Here is a 6678-nt window from a genome sequence, read left to right as displayed (position 1 = left end):
GTCAACAAACAATCAAGCACAAAATTATTATCACCTTGCATTTTGGCGCTTCTTGACAACAAAGAAATTTTTACCTTGATACTAAAGTAATCTAATTCAAATTCATTTCAGATATATTTTAGATAGTGGAAGCAACAATCATATAGACAAGTAACTCAAAAAAATGGTGCTACTGAATTAGGGTAGAAAGGGCAAAAATATACATAACAAAAAAGAGATATTAGATATATTTTATGTGCCCTTCTCAAGGCATGTCATATGTAATTAAAGCATGGTATTTCTCAACCTCATGTCAGGTGCCAAATATTAATCCTACAACATTAAGCTGCAATGCTGAGACGTAACAACATATTCCTGAATCTAATCAGCATCTCTTGTTGTTGGAAGAAATTTATATCCTGATTGCTCACATTCACACATCCATCAGCGAATCTTGTAGAGCCTACCAAGTACATATTAAGATGCAGTTAGAAGCAACTCAATGGATTAAATAAGCAATGGATGCAAAATATGTGCTCTGAGGCTGAACTTATTTAGAAACTTAACAATCAAACTATATGTGTGATCTAGTAACCTCGCTCATATGCTTTCAGATATATTGAAAAGGAAAGACTATCTCATATCTTCTTACTATAAAGCATAGGAATGAGACAGAAGGATATATGACGTACCAAAGGAATTTAACGAGCTTGTTTATGCTTTAAATCTTTCAATAACTTTAAAGACCACGTACATCCACATGGATATAATCATCAAATATACAATCAAAACAACATCATATCTGTAGCAATAAAATGGCAACTAAAATGAAGTTGTGCTATCTATAAATAAAGCCGAGTATTAAAATTTCAATGATTAGCTAGTTGCATAATTTATAAGAGTCTTGAGTACATATGATGATTCAAAAAGATAGGGCTAACTCTGTAATAACAATATGCCAGCGAAAGCTGAACCCAAGAACAATCCCTGAAAAGCAAAAATATTGTGCATCTCTACTTCTCTTTGATTCTTTTACGTCTCCTTCCAGATTTTACTATGATTGAGGCGTGTGTAAATTTGATAAGTCATACATAACCAATTTAGTTCTATTATGATTCTAGACATCCTTTGAAATCTGAATTGCAATTAGTAGTTGCAGATGAAACATAATGATCGGTGAAGTACGTACCTAGATGCAACACCTCGTGTTAAACATGTCACTGTCATCACCCCATTGACATTTAGGTTGCTTCTTTTGATTTTCTATAGCAAACACCTGGTATTATAAACAAGATTAATGCAATAGGAGGCCTTCATCTGAATCCAAGATCCCAAACGTAGAATTCTACATTATTATCAACTTCTCATAGCACAACTAATGACAACACATGCGCAGGAGAACAATGGAATCATTCAAATGAATGTCAAATCATGCTAAAGTTGTTAACTATCTAGGATTGGAAATGACAAACATGAAGTAAAGGTAACTAAATCTAAGCAGAGCCAAAATAAGGAGGCAGCTAGCAGTACTACCATGAATGACTCAGGTGTGGAAAATACACATCGAAGCAGAATCATAAATTCAGAAATAGACGAAATCAAATGCATTTGCTCAATCTGGGCGAAAAATGGCCAAGTTAGAATAGATAAACCTTAATGAATGTGCTGACTCCAAGCATAGAATAGAAATCAGCTCATGGACATTTAATTAAACAGGAGAGTAGCAACCGATTTTATAACAACCTGGAGAGTAGAAACCGATTTTACAACAACCTATATACCACAACATTTGTTACCTAGCTATCTTTTTCCCTAACATTTTGTCTCTCTCACTCTGTCTTCCCCTCTTAAATTCTCTCTCAGTTCCACCAGCATACTTTACATATGTTGTTTGGGCAGAAAACATAGCTGGCAATCGTAGGCATATGTAGATGGATAATGCGGAGAATTAGAATCGAGGCAACCAGGTTGCATCCAATCTCACCCGACATCAAGCAAGTCGATGGCGTGGCAAAAGAAAGGGATGGCCAGCCAAAGGCAAGGAAATCTGACTACAGCTGTTTGGGCTAGAAACATAGCTGACAATGGTAGGCATATGTAGATGGATAACACAGAGAATTAGAATCGAGGCAGACAAGTTGCAACCAATCTCGCCCGACAGCAAGCAAGTCGATAGCCTGGCAAAAGAAAGGGATTGTTAGACAAAGACAAGGAAATCTGAGCTACAGATTGGCGCGGCGACACAGTGTAGTGTAGGAACATATATCATGCAGATTGATGGGCTAGATATACCATGTGCAGGACCTGAGCCCTGTAGATTGATGGGCTAGAAATACCCATGTTCATTGTCGCCTGAGCCGTCGGGTTGCGATGGCCAAGAGGTTCACCATGTTCTTGACTCTTCCTCAAGGTCATTCCTCTCTTCTTCGCCTGATCAGCAAACATCTTTTTCAAAAAAAATATAAATCAAGAAATCAATATTAGATTGTCAAAGAACCTATGAAAGCAAGAGTAGAAACCTAGGAGGAAGAAGATGACAAGGCCAAAGACGTGCAACCTAGACGGGGGATGAGGGACGACGATCGGCGAGCAGCGGTTGGTGGTGATGGCCGACTCCAGTCCACTGCAACGCGAACGCTATCTTGTTGCACCTTTCCCTGTGTCGTCCTCACTCACAACAACACTGTACCAGATTGATAACATGGAGGGTCGTTGTCTTGCAATTAAGGAAACCGTTGATTGACACTAAAAAAGAATCATGAGGCTGGAGACTTGATCAGGCCTTGTCCACTCTCAAATCCATGTCCAAATAAAAAAATCAGCAACACAAATAACAATTTCTCGATCCCCAGTATCAATTCTCCAATATCCAATCCATGTCCAGATCAAAACAATCAACATCAAAATCCGCATCGATCGAGCCACCACAACGACGTTGTAACTTCCTCCGGGGTCTCCTTTTCCTCGTCGAATGCCAGTAACAATAGTTTCCTAATTCGATTTGTAGGATTTATTTAATTTCCACAATGTATATTCTTTTATTGATATCGTTTAAACCAAACCATATATAGTTCATACATTAGCATCATATGATATGGACATAAATGATTAAAATATGAACTACACTTTGTTTTCTTACATCAACATCAGTGCTAGCAAACAACAAGCGAACAAGGAACAACCTTCAATTTATTAAAAACAACATTTTACTCATGAACCAGACTAAATGGTATTGTATATGATATATATAGCTCTAATGAATGGATTTATAGTATGAAGTCAAAACTTTATTATAATATGAATCTGATGCATGCCCATAAAGCTGCATGATCTACATTTACATGTCAGCTTCTTATGCAATTTGACCAGACATAAAAACAAGCTGGGAGAGATAAATAATCAGCAAACCGACACCAAGATATATTGTTACTGTATGGAGTATATATGACTACAGTCTTAGATGGTTAAAAAATAGATCATAGATAGATCTTTCTAGTACGGGAAACATCAAGGCAACTCTATTAACGATGTAGAAATTAGCTTCAGTACTAAGTACTAACACGATAATTTTGGATGTAAATAGTCAACCACAAATTCTGTGGTACTTGCCAAACTATGAAATCATATGAGCAATTGCATCTTGATGCCATAAGGCGATGAAGCTACAAAATACACACACACAATCAGGAGCCTGCAAGAGTAGGTTTCACCTTATTACATGAAAGCCACGGATTGCTATTACAAATTGTGTGCAAATGCAAGATATTTAAATGCAGTATAGGGAATGAATTGTTTCATAAATGAGTAGTGCTAGGAACAGGAGGCAGAGATATACCCGTTTTCCAGAGCTCATCGGTTTTGGAGTGGAAAGAGTGACACGATCTGATAATAAGGATCTAAAGCCACAAGTTTGCATAGCAGACTTCTCCGAGCACTGAATTCTGCAAGTGTTCGGGTAAACGGAAATCCACTTGTGATGTCTATTTATGTAAGAACAAATCTTGCATCGTTCTCAAATGACTGGTATACAGAGGGTAACCAAACCAAATATGCACCAGATAGGATAAGGAAACGACCTGAAAACAGTACATGTACATATGAACTGAATTACACTTGGCATTCTAAAGCCAACGCGTGAAAACAATGAAACGACCTGAAAGCGGGAATGCAGCAAATGCAAAAGCGTATAAGAATGAAGGGCTAATTAGTGATGTAAAAACCTAGACTTATTTTGGCAAAAAAGCTCAATTATTTCTTGTCTCCTAATTCGGGAGCTACACATTTCCATTTATTTCAATTTTTCTGCAATAATGTAGCAAAGTACTGCATACAAGGCCAGAGGACTAAAATATCAAAAGCCTGCTGCCCATTTCATTTGTCAAGGACGGTGCACAAGCAATAAAACAAGAAACAACATCAGTGTTTCTGGCTTGCTGCTGCACTAATACAGACAAATTAAATTGTCCACCCCAGGCTCGAGTACGCCAGCCAGCACCCAACAATTATTGCAATTTTGCAATTGGTCTGATAAATAATACACATGAATGCTTATGAGACAACAGTTATATGAACTTTGCTTGAGGAATTCGCCTGGAGTTCACTCACTTTGTGCTTAACAGCATCTTCCCTGACGGCCAGCATTGCTACAATGAACCATGAAGCAGTGCAATAAATATTACACCCCAAAGTTCCACGTAAAGTGTCAGGTTTGTGATCTATATTAACTGTAGATTGATGGAAGCATAAATTTGATCAAGAAAAGGAAATGATTAAAATATATGTCTGAACCATATCATCATTGCCACTTACATGTATATGCATCATTGCCGATGAGAACAAAATACACACTGATTGATAAATGACTGTTGAGTCATTGGCACTGAAACACATAGCATAGCCAACGAAAATAGAATACACAAAACATAACCCTACATGAATGACATTCTTATCTTATTCTTAATAGTTTCAACTGTGTGATGATCAATATTCAAGAATAGAACAGGTTCCTTCATTACCTTGGATCAGCGTGTTCACATATGCATGTTACTCATGAGAAGCTGTGAATGGCCTCATTCAGAGTAGTTGATTTGCTGCCAAACCTGGACACTAACCACCACCAATGATGGACTCAGCCTAGTGATGTAAACAGTACAAGCAGACCTGTTAATCTGTACGAACAATTTAGATTTTAAAACTAAAGAAACAGATTCGCCAACAGATCATTGTTAAAAATATTAGCTAACCAAATAGTCCTATGATGCATAGGAGCTTACTTTTCCTTAGAAATGAAAGTAAACAAACATATCACACATTGCAAGAAACAAATTTTAGAATCAGACACGATGGAAGAGCAGAACATGAGGGGAAGATAACTTGTTTCAGAACAATATCCCGTGCGTAAGAATGGCTACAGGTCTTGTGATTTTCCCTCAAGGAACTTATATATAAGTCAAACCATCAAGTTTAGTAAGTAATACAAAGCAGGTAATATTGAGTAAACAAAATCCTAAAAAGGAGCGGTCACACGAGCATATTACTGCATAAGTGGGCTGGGTCGGGGTTGTAGGCTTGTAGCATGCCATAGTCGAGAGTCAGCGGAGTTGACGAATTTCAACCATCTAATTAGAAGGCATGGAAGGACTGCAAACCAATTTGTAATTTCCCCAACCAGGAGACAAGTATGTGACTTCTAATTAGATATAGGATTGTACACTAACTCCAACAGCTCTAGGAGCTGAAAAGCAAATCTCGAAATTCCTTGTATGAACAAAAGAATGAACTAAGATAGCAACAAGAAGAAGAGAGACAACCTGAGAAAAATTTATAGGAGCAACACACACTCCTAAAACCAGATGGAATAAGCCTTGCAATCCCCAACACCACCAATAGAGAACCCACCTGCAACATGAGCATATGAATCAAGAACAAAACGAAATCAAGAAGCAACAAAACATAGAAGGAATAATGCTGGATAGAGAACATGAGACCTACAACGAATCCATGGTCCAGAGAAGAAGAGGCAGAGGAGGGCCAGCATTTTGTGTTCTCCATGACGAACCAGAGCCGGCATGTTCTTTTCCCCTGTCGTCGGCCTCCTTCCTCTCCCTGCAGCTCCACTCCACCGCAGCGGGAGCCGTCCCCTGCTGCTTCTTGTCCCTGTCTCCGGCTCTCCCCAGCACCGGTCTGGCTGCTACTTACCGGCGAGGAGAGAGGTGGCAGATCCGCCATTTGCTCCGCTAGGCGATACGCCGGATGGAAGACGGCTGCCGTGCGCGGCGGAACGAGGAGCTGAGACGAGGCATGGTCTAGGGAAGAAGTGGAGGCGGCGGCGGCATGGAGGAGAGGAGGAATCGAGCGATGAGAGGAGGACGCGTTCCTATCCTCCCACGCAGGCACACGGCAGTAAATTTTCTGGTCATCCATAATCATAAAAACACCACACGATTAACTGGGTACATGGCTCACGAGCCCCACCTGCCATTGAGTACCACAGAAGCTGGCAAGGTATAATAGGAATGAACGGAGGGCCTGCTGCCACGGTGAAAATCCGTACTATGGTGAAATCATCGAGCGGCATAGCTCGTTTTGCGCTCGCAGGTGCTCTCGCTAGGCGGGTAGTGTAGCGGTGTTTATATGTTCAATCTCCCTCGGTTGTACGGTGATGATCACGTTAAATGGATCCAAACCATGCTAGCTTTG

General features: G+C 39.5%; 1 long non-coding RNA gene across 1 annotated transcript; it reads right to left on the bottom strand.

Moving 5' to 3' along the window:
* Positions 1 to 253: 253 nt before the first annotated feature.
* LOC119318635 lies at positions 254 to 6345 on the bottom strand. Its single transcript, XR_005154176.1, has 9 exons — positions 5971 to 6345; positions 4995 to 5877; positions 4789 to 4907; positions 4585 to 4703; positions 2537 to 3920; positions 2272 to 2424; positions 1964 to 2156; positions 1169 to 1255; positions 254 to 442 (listed from the first exon to the last, which is right to left on the bottom strand). It is a non-coding gene; the product is annotated as an uncharacterized LOC119318635 (long non-coding RNA).
* Positions 6346 to 6678: the final 333 nt, after the last annotated feature.

Source organism: Triticum dicoccoides, chromosome 1B (genome assembly GCF_002162155.2).
Source record: "Triticum dicoccoides isolate Atlit2015 ecotype Zavitan chromosome 1B, WEW_v2.0, whole genome shotgun sequence".
NCBI classification, from domain to species: domain Eukaryota; kingdom Viridiplantae; phylum Streptophyta; class Magnoliopsida; order Poales; family Poaceae; genus Triticum; species Triticum dicoccoides.
The sequence above is the reverse complement of the archived record's forward strand: the minus strand, read 5'-3'. Positions and strand labels throughout refer to the sequence as shown.